This window comes from Centruroides vittatus, unplaced genomic scaffold (assembly GCF_030686945.1).
Source record: "Centruroides vittatus isolate TY-2023 unplaced genomic scaffold, ASM3068694v2 scaffold_464, whole genome shotgun sequence".
Classification (NCBI taxonomy): Eukaryota; Metazoa; Arthropoda; class Arachnida; order Scorpiones; family Buthidae; genus Centruroides; species Centruroides vittatus.
In genome coordinates this window covers 1,967,508-1,984,587 of record NW_027122710.1, presented here as the reverse complement: position 1 = coordinate 1,984,587, position 17,080 = coordinate 1,967,508, and the positions used below count along the sequence as shown (strand labels likewise).

Genomic DNA, 17,080 nt, shown 5'->3' with positions numbered 1-17,080 from the left:
TATAGAAGAGTGTAAACGACTTATACACGTATATTTTTAAACATTATTTAAGAAAGTAAAACTATTAAATTGCTCATAAAAGTGAGAATATTTTTAAAGAAAAGCGAAACAATTCGATTAAATGGTTACCATTCGAATGATTCTTTTCCTTATCTCAAATGTATTCGAAGCATTTACTGCAACATTCTAATTGTTAACATGAAAACATTCCACGTTGAAAAATACATTACAATAAGTACAGATGTGGATATTCAATATAAAATAAAAGCTGGCACGTTGTTGCTAGACTTTCCCGGCATTCTTTATCTATTCATCCCTAATACGGTAATTGCTACTATTATCTTTAAAGTCTTCAGATTGGGTCGAGAGATATTAAGGGGGCCATATCTCCCGAACCGATAGTCCGATTTTCCTGAAAATTTCTGCAAACATTTCCCCCTAATACTCAAACCTCCCTGCAAAATTTCAGAAATTTTTGACAACAGCCACGTGAGTTATTAAGCTTCAAAATATGTGTACAAAATCGAAAACAAAAGTAAAATAAAGATAAAATTACATCATAAATTTAAAAAAAAACGCATTTGTGAAGAGGAAATGTTTGTATTTTAACGTATTTTATTTTATTTGCATCATCATTTAGCTACTAATCTTTATTATCTGACGGGCGAGTGATGAGTTAAGAGTGTAAAGTAAATACACTCTTATACAAAAATTCACGCATTATTTAATTAATGGCTGCAATAAATCGAGCATATTTATTGCTAAGTACAGATTGTGTTATTGCCATTTATTTATGAACACAAAATTCCTTTTATATTGTTGTTAATATTTTAATTTCGTGTATAATTAAAAAAAAAAGAAAAGAAAAAAGAAATTACAGGTAAACTTTAAAAGATAAAAATTATTGTAGTTTTTGTTTACATATAATTAAATGCCTGTATAATACGTACAGTACACTTTAATTACCTGTTTTAAATTAAAAGCATTGTGTAAAATGCTTTAAACGTATTTATGTTGTATAAAATGCTTTATATTGTATATTCATGTACTTTTTTTCTTAACTCCTTCACCCTGTGGACACTAAGTGGGCCTTTTTTCATACTCTATCGTGGGTTTTGAAGACCCGCAATGGGAGCAGTATCTTGCTTGGATTCGAACCAGGAGGCCTTCTTTCCATTCGACCTTCCGTATAAGTACTTTAAGTAGTTACCTTATATGTTATACAGGACGAACAATACAAATTCAGTTTTAAATTACACACCAATAGCGATGAACACAGTGCAATTGTACTGTACACAATTATGATTACCGTAGAGAAGTGAATTATTAAGGTACTTAAAAATAACAACTGTTTTAAGCAGGGGTGTAACCAGGAGAGTGCTTATAGCTCTGTGATTCCAAAGCAATCAGATTTTTTACCGTAAAATAAATGCAATAATGCACATCACATGTCTTTAGTTACCTAATCTTACGTACGGCGAGTAAAATTCTCCGAAAAAAGGAGCACGTGTCTTTGTTCCCCCCTAATCTGCCTTGAGCAGCACCCAAAATCCTGGATGTGCCAGTGGCTTTAAGTGTACAAGTACTGTATACAAATGCTGTAAACAGTATTTGTATACAGTACTTATAAATATATTTAAAAAATTACTGTATACAATAATTTTTGCCTAATTTAAGACGAATACTTTAAATTAATTATAAAATATTCTATGTAATATTTAACTGTAATAATAAACAGAGTAATTATTATATAAAATGATAATTAAATAAACATTTTCAACACACGAATAAAACTTACCGGATAATTAAAAATATTTTTTAATAAAAATAAAGAAAGAAAAACAATTTAAACATAAACATTTTCCTTTATTAATTTCTCACTTTAATTTAGAAAAGAAATTAAATATCGTGTCGAGAAGGGGGTAGGAAACAATACGGGATAAAGAAAAAAGTATCTAAAACAAGAGATCGATTTCTAAGTTACAAAAATTTGGAATTATCTAATTAAATCGCAAAGGTATTATAAAATAAATATTACAAGTCTCTTAGTTAAGGTAACCTCTACTTTTAATACATAACTTACATTTAAAAATTTGATAAGTAAGAAAGAATCAAACTTCCTCGGATGTTGACAGAAATATATATATATATATATAAGTAGAAAGCACAGAAAAAAAGGGGAGAAAAAAAAACAGAAAATTTCAGTTTTAATTAAATCTGTACTCTCTCCCCTTCATTCCTGATCCCGCTGAAGAGAATGGACTTTTCCGTTCCAACTCCTGCGCACGTGGTTATACGTCACGTGTTTCGACACTCGTCCAAAGAGACAACAGCCGTTCATAATCGAGTACTGTTGATGCTGGAAAGCACTAAAAGTCTTCGTTTGTTTTTGTGCAGTGGGTAAGTTAACTTAGTGTTGCTGTTCTTCAACAGTAGAATGACCTCTTGTGTTTTATACACTGTATATATATATATATATACACACACACACATACATCTACGTACAGACAACGCACGCTGTTTTTCGAGCTGCAGTACATTATACTGTACTTGGTTTGTTGCTGAAATTTTACCTTATCTTGCAGAAATTTTTATTGTTTTTAAACGCATTTAAACTATCTTCTTGCTCTAATTTCAGATTGATCTCGTGCTGAAGTCGCAATTTCATCATCAGAATCAGGTAAGATAATTCGAATTTTTTCATCATTATTATATATAAGGGCATTTTAAAATGGAACCCAATAAATTGTATAGATTTAGCTTTTAATAATAATTTAAAAAAGAAAAAGAGTAAGGAGTAAAGTCAGCCAGTCAAGGTCTGAGCAGTGATTCCAATATATTTATTTATATATTTTTCAACCCACTTCCGGATAAATATTTGAATATTTTCCAGCTGATAGGAAAAATTTTTTTTTTCAGAAATAAAGGGAATTTCTTGTTATTTGGTATCGCTTTTCTTGAATTACAAATCTTAAATTATTACAATGGTTTCGTGTATTTTACAATGGGGCATTTTTTTTTTCTTTCCTTCTTTCTTTGTGAGATCTCCCAACTTCTATTGACGCATCAACGCTTTCTGTTGACAGTTTGTAACATGATGGATGGCACCGACATAAAATACAGCAAAATTCTTATTCTCCTTGCTTGTTCCTAACAGTATATTCATCGTTTGTCCGTTCTCTGATGTTATTTTTACTGACTTTTTTCCTCTTTCTCTCTTCCTCCTCCCTTCGACACATTTTTATGAATAGCATAACTTGTAAGCTATTTGTTCCGATGGAATAAATCATATTTTTAAACATTTTAACTAAATATTTAATAATAAAACAGTGCTGAGATTCCTGTTAAATTCGTTATTAATAAAACATTAAATAACAATTTTAAAATAAAGACCTGCGTGATGCGCCAATAGAGAGAGAATTTCGCTTCGATTAAATTTCCTCTTTCTCTCACGAATTTCCTAAAATAAAAGCTGTGGGCACGTCTGTATGCCTGTTCTAATTAATGTATTAGTGTTAAAAAACATATTTTTTATGTCTAAAATAGCAAATTTCGCTTCCGAATTAAGCGTGTTTCGTGTTAAAATCTGTTATATTCACATGTTTTAGATTGTAGTTAAATATTTTATTGTAATTTATATATGCCAGATATTCTAATTTAATTCTGTTATTTGCATATGAACTCTAACCTTAAATTCTTACACTTAAATGCTAAAATTAGCGTTATATAATGGGTAGTGTCTTGGTTTGTGTCAAGAATTGCAAGCTTTAGGGGGAAATTTATAAAAATAAATAAATAAATAATGTTTTAAAAAATACAGAATATTAAATAGCAGTCTATAAATCGATAAATGATCAATATTTTGTGGATATTTTTATTTAAAAAATATATATTCTTGAACAAATATCGATTTAATTTCTCTATATAAAAGCTTCAGTTACTATTTATCATTCTCATATTTGTTATATTAAAATATATTTTAGAAAATATTTAAAATGTCAAAAAATTAGCATAATTTCTTTTATGTTAAGATAATAAATGAGGTAATTAAATAATAATAATAATTTTTTTATTAAATTCTCCAGGTCTGTAATGCTTCTTTCACTGCAAAGTAGCTTCATTTGCATATTTGTTACCTCTCATTCTTCTCATTGTTTATTAATATAAAATCACTTAGTGATAATAAGTGCAATTATTTAAATATTTAGTCCATTTAGAAACCTCAAAATTAATATTCCAAAATTTTATTTTGTAATTAAATTCATTAAAAGTGATTTTGTGTGTGTGTATGCATCATGCAACTTGATAATTTACTTTTGCTTTGGTAGACACAATAATATGTCAATAAATTGTTAAATACAATGATTAAGAATTTTCTCGCCACATTTTATAAAAATTCATTAAATTCTCTCTAAAATTCCAATTTCTAATGTGTTTGTAAGCTTGAATTTTATTGGAAATTAGAGAAAATTTAATGAATTTTTTAATGTAAGATTATGATTAAATTATTCAATTTTTGATTAATTATTATAGATCTTAATTGTGTTATTGTTAATAATAATCAAAAATCATCTAGTTTAATGTCTTTTATTTGAATTTAAGATCATGATTAAACTTTCTAAAGAAATTCATTAATTTCTCTTGCAATTTTCTAATAAAATGCTAACTTATTAACACACCTTTTATTGGAAATTAGAGCAAGTTTATTGAATTTTTGATAATTTTAAATTCAAAAAAAGGCATTAAACTAGTTGATTTTCTCTATATTAACCATTATTATTATTAGGAACACAATTAAAATCTAGCAAACAAATAAAACTGACTTCAATTAAATTAAAATTTATACCTACTGCTTATAATTAAGCATAAAAAATTAATAAAAACACAATAAATTATATAAAATACGTCATGATAATAAATGTATTAATTTTTTAAAAATTCTAAACTACTTCAGAGATTAATTAAAGTGCTTTATCATTTAAATTGCTGGAGACACACTTCACAATATTATTATTATTATTATTAATATTTAAAAAATAATTTTAAAATTTAAATAAATTAAAAAGTTTATTTCCTTTCTTTCTTTAATTTATTATTAGTTTGTTTTTCTATGTAGGAAATTACTTTTAAATGCAAAAATACAAACATTATATTAATGTTATAAGGTCATTTACTCTTAAAAAAATGCCTAAAATATAAATGTTTTTAATCATAATTACTCGAAAAAGGCATTTTTAAATGTATAATTAAATTATAAAAGACAATTTTACATTTTTTTAAGTGAATAAACTGGTAAATTGGTATTATTTTGGTGTTTTTAAGTCTGTTATTCTTTAGATCATTAACATTTAAAAGAAGAATCGAATATAATTTAACATTAAGCAAAAGAATAATCGATTTTTTTATGAATTTATCCACCAAACATTCATTCAAATTAGTTTGTTAATTTTACAAATTATCAAATTCAGTTATGGAAATTTGCATTGGGAAGCACTCTGCATTTTCCATTTTTTTTTTTTTTTTGTATGCATTAAGATGGAAATTTATTACAAATGAATAAGGCAACGTGTGACGTTTTAATAGAGTTTATACCATTTAAAATTATGATGTTAGAATTTGTAATTAAGCACCTTACATTATTCAGCTTAGGTACTTGTAGGTGGTATGCTTTATGTGGTATTTTAGTGTCTTTTAAAGTCAGTTATTTGAAGAATTTGAGAAAGATTTATATACAAATTCCATTAAATTGATTATTTATTTACTATAATTCTATCAGAAAGTGGTGAAAAGTATGGAAATTTATTGCATTTTATATGATACCAGCTATTTAGCTCCTTAACTTTATTATTATTATTATTATTTTTCATATTCATTTTTAATGAATAAAACTACTATATTTATATTAAATTCCTTTAATTTTCTGCTGTTTTCAGTGCAAATTTTCTCAGAAAATATACAATTTTATAACTTTAAGACATTCTATTAAAATTATATTAATCTTTTGAGGGTAACGATGCTATTTTTTAATGTAAAATTGCTTTTTAATTCAGTTGTTTTTATATAAATCTTGCCAGAAAATATGGAATTTGATTATAAACGAAGCAACTCTGACTTTATTTTTGTTGTATTAATTTTTATAGTAAAAACACTGCATTTATGTGAAGATTCCTTTAATTTAGCTAATGTTTTCAGATTAAATTTACCCAGAAAATGTAGTTTTATAACATTGTAACAATTACATAAATTTTTAGTGTGTATCAAAACTATTTTTTTGTGTAAAAAAAAACAAAAGATGCCTTTTAATTCAGTAAATTTCACCAGAAAATACAGAATTTGATTACAAAGAAAGCAACTGTGACTTTATTTTTGCTGCATTAATTTTTAAGGGAGTAAAAAATACTGTGTTTATGCGAAAATTTCTTTAATTTGGCTGCTGTTTTCGCTGCAAATTTAATCAGAAAGTGGGAGAGATTCTAGAGTTTTATTATAAAGAAAGCAGCTTATATGATATTACCTACAACTCGTTCAATGGTATCTTCCAAAGCCACATGCGGCTAGCCATTACGAGTTGCTCTAACAACGTTACCGACTGTATACAGAGCGTTAATAGAAGAGTTTACGATCAATTCTCATTACATACTAACCGAAAGATGGCGTGCAGCTTCCAGAGTTCATGTCGTATATTGTGAGAGGTTGTCACGTGTATTTGAGCAGTTAATATTATTGTCATCACGTACTTCACCTCATTCTCCATTGGAAGAAGGGAGAAAAAAATAAAAATTGCCCTCCATGAAATTATATAAACTTAAATTCATAATATTCCTCCCCCTTTGCTCTATTCTAATCGATTGATATAATTTGGAGAATAATACACATCATTAGAAATAAGTAGGCCAAAAAAAAAAAATTGCTGCATGAAAATTATGAGCCATTCGTCTTAAAATATGGCTTAGGAATTGTTTTTAAATTGTTAAGAATTTATTAATTCCCCCTTTTTTTAATTAGAATATAGTAAAATTTATCAATTGTATCCATTATAATCTTGTTTTAGTGTCCATATATTGGAATGTGTTATCGAATTTTAATGGGGTTTAAGTAATTAATGAGGTTTAAAAATTAATTGTGATTGTCTAAAGCATTTAAATTAATTTAAAATACTTTTTTTAAAGTCTGAATTCAGCTTAAATGTAATAAAATGTGTTTTTTAGCGTGTTTTATGCGTATTTCTTCTTACAAACGCGTGATAAATGTTGAAATTCTTAAAAAATTAATTTAAAAAATGTCTATCAAGAAAGAACGTTATAAATTTTATATTTAATTAAATATTTTAATTTTCTTTTTCATTGGAAAATAGTTTTAATTGAGTACATTTACAATGCTGTGATTTTACTGTTTTTAAAGTTATAATATTAATTTTAGAATTAAATTATATTAAATATACTGTATATAATTATGTTTACATTTAAATTATAATAACGTTAAAATAGTTGTAATCAAAGAATTAGTTTGTTGTAGAAGCAAAGTTAATGTAAAGCCCACTATCTAGAGGCATAATTAGTGTAAATCCCACCTTTCTAGAGGCATAACTGGTGTAAAACTACTACATAGAGGCATAAATGGTATAGATTTCACCCTTTTAGAGTATAAAACCACTATCTAGAGGCATAATTGGTGTAAATCCCACCTTTCTAGAGGCGTAATCCGTGTAAAGCTCACTATCTAGAGGCATAGCTATTGTAAAGCTCACTTTTTACAGGCATTTCAGATCATGTTTAAAAATTTTTATATAATAAATTTGATCATTAAAGAGTAAAATCTCTTGTTCCCGAATAAAAGATTTTAAAAAAGGAGGATGAATTTATAAACAAATCATGTGAAAATAATGATCTCTGCAATGGACCAACTTTCTTTTTTGAAAGAACGGAAAGCGCACCGTAAATATCAAAAATAACGTTACAGAAGTTATTGCTACAAAATATTTTTGTACAGAATTCGATTTTTCATTTCTCATGCTTCCATTTTTATAGGAAAAAAAATTATTTCTTAATTTTTTTAATTAAAAAATGTTTATCTTGAATCTAATGTTTCACACAACATTCACCTGTGTAAACCGGAATTTCACGTTACGAATATTTTTTCCGGTTTGGCAGGGTCCGTTTTGGACAGGTTTACTGGTATAAATTAGTTTTTAAAAATATTTTATTAAAAATTGCATTTTAAGTAGATTTTTTAATGAATTAAATTTAATAAAAATGTTTTATTTTAAAGGTAGATAATTGCTCGGTCATCAGAGCAAAGGGCTACTTTCCTGCACCCATTTGTATAAAAATTATGGAAGGGTAATTAGGAGAATTAGCTCCACGTTCGTAAGATTGTCTGACCTTATTTATCATTTAGAATATTCTTATTCGAAATAGTTAAATAAGTAGCGAAAGGACATTTTAGCCAAGAGATAGTTATCTCTTTGACTGTTCATTAAAATACCGAACATTCCACCAGTAGGCGCTCCTGTCTTAATGTAACGGATGTCACTCAATAGTGTGCAGGCTGCATGTTAGTACTTACTTCCACCCCTTCCCATTAACATTTATCTGCTAGATAGAATTCACCTTTGACTTCTCTCTTTCTGGGGTCAAAGTTGATGACGTGGATGAAATCGGAATTAGCTAGAAGTGTTATTTTCTTTTATGAAACGTCACGTGTTGCATGTACAACACAAAAATACGGCGATTGAAGTGGTTTAACTTTAAAATTCTCACAGATATTCAAAATAGAAAAGGGCACAAATTACTCCATGATAGACCTATCATCACGAGGGATTTGGCTTGCAAGGGGATGACTCCTGGGAGGTCTTCTACGGGAAACTGGCCCCTATTCAGGTGTTAGACACGTGAAGAAAACACGAAAACTTTACGTGGCCAGCCCGTTGGCGAAGCCCTCATCCACTACCAGTATTCGGTTTTTTTTTATCCACTCGGTCACTGGTGGGCCAACATAAGGGGGTCTCTATGTTAAATCATCTGGAAATTTCGATAAGTGAAGAGTAAATTAATTGAATCCTGTCTTTATTATTATACAAGATAAGCGGGATTATAAATTACCGAATTTTCTAGTTATTTAGCGAGCCAATTCTGCACAATGGCATAATTTATCTGATGGGTAAATCGGTTATTTTGAAAATAAGTTCTCTGTACATTTTGCCCCGCAATAGTTGGATTTATGTAATTAGCCGTTTTGTATTGTTTGAATCAGTTTTGTAATCATTATTATTCTTAAATGTGTATTAATAAACAACCTCTATCGACCAGCAATGCGTTTGATATACAAACCTACGTTTCCGGTCACCTTTAGCGACCGTAATTAGGTTTAAAATTTATTTTCGGTGACTCTCCTCACGTTACAAATTTAAATTGTCATCTGATGATGATTTTTGAAAATGATTTTCTAACCTGCTGATGACCATTGGAGATGATTTTCTAACTTAGTTCATACATTAAACGTATTGCTTATCGATTAGATTGTTTATTCATACATATTTAATAGAATAAATATTCTGAATATTCAAGATAATGATTATTCTTGCTTCAGTGAAATATATCTTCGAGCAATTATATTCTCCAGTCTAAATCAATATGTTAAAAGATATTTTAGTAAACATCATTTGATTGTTTTCATTTTGGGTAAACAAATAAAATATTGTTTTAAAATGCAGTTTATAAAATATTTAAATCATTTAAGAAAAATCTATTTATTAAGTGCCTCGGTTGTCGTATTCGATGAGATTTTCGGTTATTCTTTAAACCCACAAAAATCTTATTTTCTTTCCTTCTTTTTATTTTTATTTTTTTATCAAATTTGTTCTTGTTTGATGTGTGTATAAGTATAGTTTCCTTAGAAACAGCCTTTATATATATATATATAATATATATTATACTTTTTTTAAAAAAAAAAAGCTGAAATAAACCCATACAAAATATATGAAGAAATAAAATATTCAAAATATAAGTTTCACATAAAATTATGCCATAAAATATGAATTTCAGTGAAGCACATATTGCCAGAGATGAATAAATCTTATTTATGGATGGTTCTTTATTGCGTTTGTAAAAAAATCGTAGAAATATTCGATATTCAAAAAATAAAACATTCAGTTTAAATGAATAATCATTTATATAAATGCATACAGTTACGTTTCCAATAAGCTAATTACTTTTTTTAACATCAAAATTTGAAGTTATGTTGATAAGATATTTATTTTTCTTACTATTTTTTCCTTTTTTTAAGGGCACATTCTTAAATTTCACATAGAATAAACTTAACTATTTATAGAGATGATCAATTGGATAATGTTTACAAGTATTTAAACGAGTTTCCTTTTGTACGTAGTTTCAATTAAATTAGCATCTTCAGTTTAATTATTGCTAAAATGTAATTATGTTCTAATAAAAATGAATAATATCTTACGATATTTGAATAATTCAGCACGGAAAAACAAGATTTTATCGTGTTTTAGGGCTTTGTAAAATGAGGAGTGATGCTGTTCTCCATAAAAGTTTTCGTGAAAGAGAGACTGTCGTGTTTATATTTTGAATAAATTTAGCAACTTAGATTTGAAATTAAAAATTCAAAATTGCATAAATTATTACACGAGCAGTAATTTTATCATCTATATCAGGGGTAGCCAACTTTTGTGTACATAAGATCTACTTTTTATCGTAAAAATGTGTCGCGATCGACTTGTTGTCATAGGCATAGTCTAAGTGGGGAGGGGGAAGTGTGAAATACATACTATGTTTATACACTGTTTCAGTACGAAGTGCACTCACTGCTTACGAGTCGAGTCATAACTGCATGCATACAGTTGCATTCGGTTACAAATATAATACATTAAGTCAAGACATCGCTAGCGATCGACCAAAATTGGCTTGGCGATCGACTTGTTGGCCACCTCTGATCTATATCATCTTTTTTCAAGTTTTTAGGCACATGTTCTAGGTTATTCGCATCTTTTATTTGAAAGTTTTTTCTCTCTCCTTCCTGCTGAATGATACACTCTGGGTTTTACTGTTGTTGATCGTGGGTTCGCGCCTCACCGAAGGGCTGGCATGTAGAATTTTCTGGCCTTCCATCTTGTCTTACACCTAAATATGGCAGATCGCTCGTGTGTTCTTTGCCTCCTCCCATCAGTCCAATCCTCTTATTTTATCCGTTAAACTTACAACGTGTAAGTTCGGATAGGAAGATGATTTATGCAAATTTTAGTTATATTGAAATGTAAAATATTGCACGTTTAATTTTCTAAATGCTAGCATAATTTAACTCTTTCTTAATTACTTTGATCGCGATCCACCGCTTGAGAAAGTCGTGACATTTCTTACATTATCCATTAAACTCGCAACGTGTAAATTATGAATTCGTAAAGTGATTTATGCGAAACTTAATTAAATTTCAGTGAAATTTTAAAATAAAGTAGTTAAGTTTGCTGAAAATTTCAACTCGATCGAGTTTCTTTCACGAAATTTATTGTACCGCCATTAAACTGAATCAATCATTCTCCAAATCTTTTCAGCAAAGTGAGTAAGACGGACATTCTTATTTGATTTTGCCCCCCGCTAAACACACCAAATAGCGTGAGACGCTTTACCCCTTCCAACGTTAATTAATCATTTATAAAATTTAATATTCGACAAAATTAAAGTAGAAATATGCCAAAAAATGGTCTCATTAACTTGGGAAAAAATATTGAAGAAACATTGTTACAGACCAGCGCAGAGTGTACGAAATCATTTTACCTATGCGTAAACGGAATTTAATCTTGTCTTAAATACCTGCCTTATCGGGAATTATTTATTTAATTATAGATTTAATTATAAAATTTGTTGTCGGATATATACGTTAATGATGCGATGTATATCAGATTAGCCATACTACATTAAATTGAAAAGCATAAACATGTACTGTACGTCATCCAGAAATATTTAAAGAATTTTAATCGTTAAAGACTATCTATAATGAAAAAAATTCCTTTAAAATCGTTTATATTAATGCTTTTTTTCGCTGTAATCAAGTATTAAACAGGTTTAATCTTATTTAAATTGTATTAAATGTGATGTGATTTAATGCTGTTTTTATTGCATTTTGCTACTGTGATTGTAACAATTGTTATTAGTGCAGTCAAGGTCAAGAGTTATGCTTCGTTTCCGCGCCACCAGAAACCAGAATTATCAGAAACAGAGTCATAGAAAAAGATCCGTTTCCGTTTCATTCCGTTTCTGTTCTTACATACACCTGAAAATGAGCACGGAATTTCTCAGCGAACTCTCGTGAGCAATAACAGAAATAAAATATATATATATATATATATTCGTTGGTAATTTGCCTCTCATCAATATGAAATTTTTGTTTATTAGGGAAAAATTAAAAAACGAATTATTTTAACCTCTCCTTCCGCCATTTAATTAAAAAATTTTAAATATCGAAAAGTGTTGCCAGCAATTAGAAAAAGTTACGTCATCAAAATATCGCTTTTCAATTGGTGCAGTATGAAAACGGAATGCACGCATGCAACGGAAAAGTTACCGTACAGCCGTAAGTGGCACTGTACAGATGATACATGTTGTGTATTGTAGCAGGCCTTGGATTACATCACCTTTTTTCACTAAATTCACTTTTTAAATGGTCCTTTTCTCACTTTTATGACTTATATTTTTCTTTGAAGATCTAGCGCAACAAAATGGCCGCACATGCGGCGCTGTTTTGCATTACTTTATGAATTTTGTTCATTACTGTATATTGCAAATTTACATTAAACGAAGTAACGACCCGTTTTACGTAAATTTATGAATATTAAGCGGAAAGTAAACGCTACTGAGACTTTTTAATAAATTATAAATAAATATTAAGTTCTTGAAAAGTTTGGGATAGAAATAAAATGAACACTCCCGGCCGGAACCGGAACCGGAACAATGTTGCAAATTCCGGCTGGATCGGATTTCTGGTATATCTCTAATCTGATTTTAAATAGCTCTTAGCCTTGTTTGTTTATTTTTATTAATCTTTAATTTAAAAGAAAAATATCTGGCTTCCATAAAGTAGCAGATCCAGCAGTATGGGATGGAAGACAATCCATCATTGAACTGCATTGTCCTCCTTTCTTCTTTTATCAATAATATCTTCCTTTTGAGTACAATTTGAATTATTTCTGTGTTATTCTACTTTATCTGTGGCAGACGACGTTCCTATATTTTATTTTTCTCTCCTAAAGTAATAGTTTTGTCTTTAAAACTCACTGGAGTAACAGTAGGAGAAATATATTATTATTATTAATTAGTCTGGTAAGCAGTTAAAATTTAGGGACTGGCGATTAAGATGGCGTTATCAACGTTTGGCAATAATAAATAGGGTTTTAAACTTCATATTAAAATCGTTTAGTTAATATTTCATAATTTAGCCGACAAATATTTATAGAAATTTTTTTTGTATAAATGTACTTCATTATAAATGCCCGTGTAATGTATTTTTTTTTTGGTACAAGAAAGTTGGCAACCTGAGCGAAATTAATAAGTACAGTACGTTTTTCATTAACTCCTGTACGACGATTGTATTGTCCGATAAACCGTATTTGCCACTATAAATGTTTTTAAAAACATTTCGAAGCTCGAACAAATAAATTTTATTTATTTATTTGTGTCAATGGGGAGGGCTTAATCCTCCTTAGTCCTTCCTCTGATCCACTATTGCTGTCATGTAGTGACGAGTTAAACGCAATCGTAAACAGAAATGGGGGTAATATCTATAAATCCCTTGAATTAATGTCGACATGGTTGAAGTATGATTTATTTCTTTCCATTTTTTACTTAAAATTTAAATATCTCATGCAATAAATTTTAACACCTGGCAAGACAGGAAAGGTGAAATCTAGAAGAGGGCATATCACTTCTGATTATGGAACTGAATCGTTGCAATGGTTTTATTTTCCAGGTTTTATTCTTTAAAATAATATATACGAGAAATTCGTCCTGTGTCGTTGTCGAAAACCCAATAAATTGGGAAAACGATTTTTAAAGAATACCTGCCTTATTACTAGTAGAAGATAAATAATTTTGAATACTTGCTGGACTTCTTTGTCTCAATTATTGCTTTACGAGATGGTAGTTTATATCTCATAGTTTAATTTCGAAATTACATAATGAAATTGTAGAGAAAGTCAAAGAAAACTTTAAAATCAGCAACAGACGTCCACTCGTCTAGTGTAAGGCACGCATCTATCAACAACGAAAGATTTTGTAAATATTATTCTTCAGTATATCAATGAAGAAGATTGTGTAGTTATATATTAGGTTGTTCGGACAAATATTCAGCTGTATTCTAATTTTTCCTAAACGCTTAGTGAATGCCAAATGGAGAGTAAAATAATAGCAATTGTTATCGGTAATTTTGCCATTGTTACTCTTCCAGCAGCATTCCTTCGTGTGGTTTCAAACATTTGATATGATTAACAGAATTTGCAAACAAAAGCTGTTGTTAAATTCTATCTTTAGTAAGTTATGCTTTAAATGTAAGTAAAGAGGAAGAATGGGAAGAACTTTAATGGATCTCTCGAATCGTGCAAATTTTGGAAATGTAAGTGTAGAAATTAGTGTTGAAAATATACTTTCAATGTGAGTTTTTTTTTAAAAAAAAGATTTTGGATCTAAAAACAATTTAGAACATGTGAAGATTGTCTTCGCAAGTTCTAAAAGATTTTGTTAAGGTTCTTAATTAAACTTTTAATCAAAAAATTGGGTGTTTTTCAAAAACAAAATTTGAATTCATTCATAATTCGTTAGTAAAGACACTAATTTCAACAGAGAAGGCTGAAAAAGAAGCATCAGTTCAGGTAACAGAAAAGGATAAATCAAACATGCAACCAATATCATTTAACATTTTGTGGGGAGATTTTGATAAAAGTCCAAAAAGTAACTCGAATAACTCCAAAAAATTGTTTGTAAAATCATATTTTATAATGGAAATATGTACTTTTTTCTGTATTCGTGAAAGTACAGAGTCAAGAGCATGTTCGTAATTCCGTCTGAAACTGTACACTTCTACTGGAGCAATACCTTGTTATTTTTGGCAGCAATCGAAAATTAGTGTTGGTGGCTCTTTGTAGGTTTTTTAAATATCCTTCTCTGTTCACACACTGTCGGTAGTGTCAATATGGCAAATCCAAATGCCAAATGGCTGCTGTGGTTACCAAGTTTTGTTATGGAGTGAAATGAAATCTTAACATTCGGCCATATTGCGAGTTGTGTTTATGTTTCATAAACGTGAATTTCAATCTGTTAAACGACGTACAAAATGTAAGAAATAGGTAGAAAAGTACAAAATAGTTACATCCTGGGACATTGCCTCTTTAACACTACCCGAGATGCCTACAAATAACAGTAGTGACTAAGCAAAACTGTTGGTAAGAGAAGATACAATGCCTGCTTATGCCTAGTCTTCTATTGGCACTGTTGGATTATACACTATAAAGGATGCCACATACATTGACAAAAAATGGAGAATAAAAGTTGTAAGAGCATCAACTTTTCAATCTCTGATTCACGTTTTACACGAACAGCTACGGATTCTACGCGTTCTTGCTGAATAGAATTTTAACAACAGCAAAACTTTCAAAAGAAAAGCACATACTTAGTGTTCTGGATGATGGCCCCTGAAGATGAAACGAAGATAATGGGGAGAAATAACAAATTCAAATTCTAAATGAAGCGATCGATTAACCAAGGAAGGCTACTGATTGCAAAAATCTCAATAAATTCAGTCTTATAGATTCCATGTTTGAAGGGAGTGATGGCAAAATGAAGAGCAAAAGTAATTACTAATCAGTGCAATGATGGAAACAAATAGAATTTAATGAAGGAACAAAGGTTTAATACAAGGCATTAATTGATAAAAGTGCACTAATTTTCTATAAATCAGGCCAATAAACTCTCTTTTTTCACATACTCTGCTCACTTGATGCCATTCGAGAGCCTGTTTATTGTACAAATTTAATTTCGTTTTAACCAGTAGATAGCGTTGAGAAACACTATGTAAATTCTTGCATTGTGAGTAAGTCAGTGCTATAATAGTACCATATAACAGTATGCCATTATTAATCTTTAATTTAATACTCAGCTTGTATATAAAAGCATGAGAATATATATAATATAATATAACATATAAATGGAATATTTGCATTAAAATGCACTGAAATCTTGAAAATACAGTGGAATCTCGATATAGTGAATGATTCGGCTATCCTTTCGAGAATTTACTATATCGAGGGTCCACTTTTATTTGAATTTAAGCATCATTAAAGCATAAAAATTTAATTACGTTTAAATTCAACGATTTTAATGCAGACATTATGTTAATAAAGCATACTTTTACACAGTCAAACCTTCGATAATAGCCACCTTCCAACAACGGCCAAATTTGAGCAAAATGCATAGATAATAACCCCGAACAACGGCCATTTTTTAATGTTTCTCTCAAAGGCCGTTGTTGAGAGGTTTGGCTGTATATACTTCTATATAAAGAGAATGAGGTCAACAATATTTGAGAATCTTTACACTCTTGATATGCCATTTTACGAGATTTAAAACAAAGTCTCGACTTAATTAAATCTTTTTAACACTCGATTCGATCTTTTAAATTCAATAGCCTTCTGTTTACCAACTGTTTTTCTTTTTTTCCTCTCGCTACTGACCTCATTTAAGTGTAGTAGAAGCCACACTACGTTAAACAGGAATGCTCTTTGGAGGTCACGACCTACCAGTTGAGAAACGTCGAAAATTCAAGATTAATTAATTTATAAATTAATAAATTAACGGGTTATTATATTATGAGGACTAGAAGTGTCATATTTAGAACCTAAAAAGTGCAGAACTTTGGGCGATTTAGTAGCTTAAATTTAATAATTAATAATTCATTTTTTAAGAAAAAATTCTGCTTTTAATAGAAACTTCAAGCATATCTTTGCAACTTAATCTCTTAATTTTCAGAAAAAAAATTTAAATTGAACGTGTATTTGTCGCTTTAAATTATTATCGAT

General features: G+C 29.1%; 1 protein-coding gene across 4 annotated transcripts in view; it reads left to right on the top strand.

The window, feature by feature from the left end:
- Positions 1–17,080, top strand: part of LOC136989325 (protein shisa-1-like) — a 133,978-nt gene that overhangs the window by 70,655 nt on the left and 46,243 nt on the right. For 3 of the 4 annotated variants that reach the window (XM_067287451.1, XM_067287454.1, XM_067287455.1), the window contains exons 1-2: positions 2,298–2,400; positions 2,639–2,680. The gene's annotated coding sequence lies outside the window, so the exon portion shown is untranslated. Of the gene's footprint in view, positions 1–2,297; positions 2,401–2,638; positions 2,681–17,080 lie in introns of those variants that run through there. The other variant, XM_067287452.1, reaches the window with a different exon arrangement.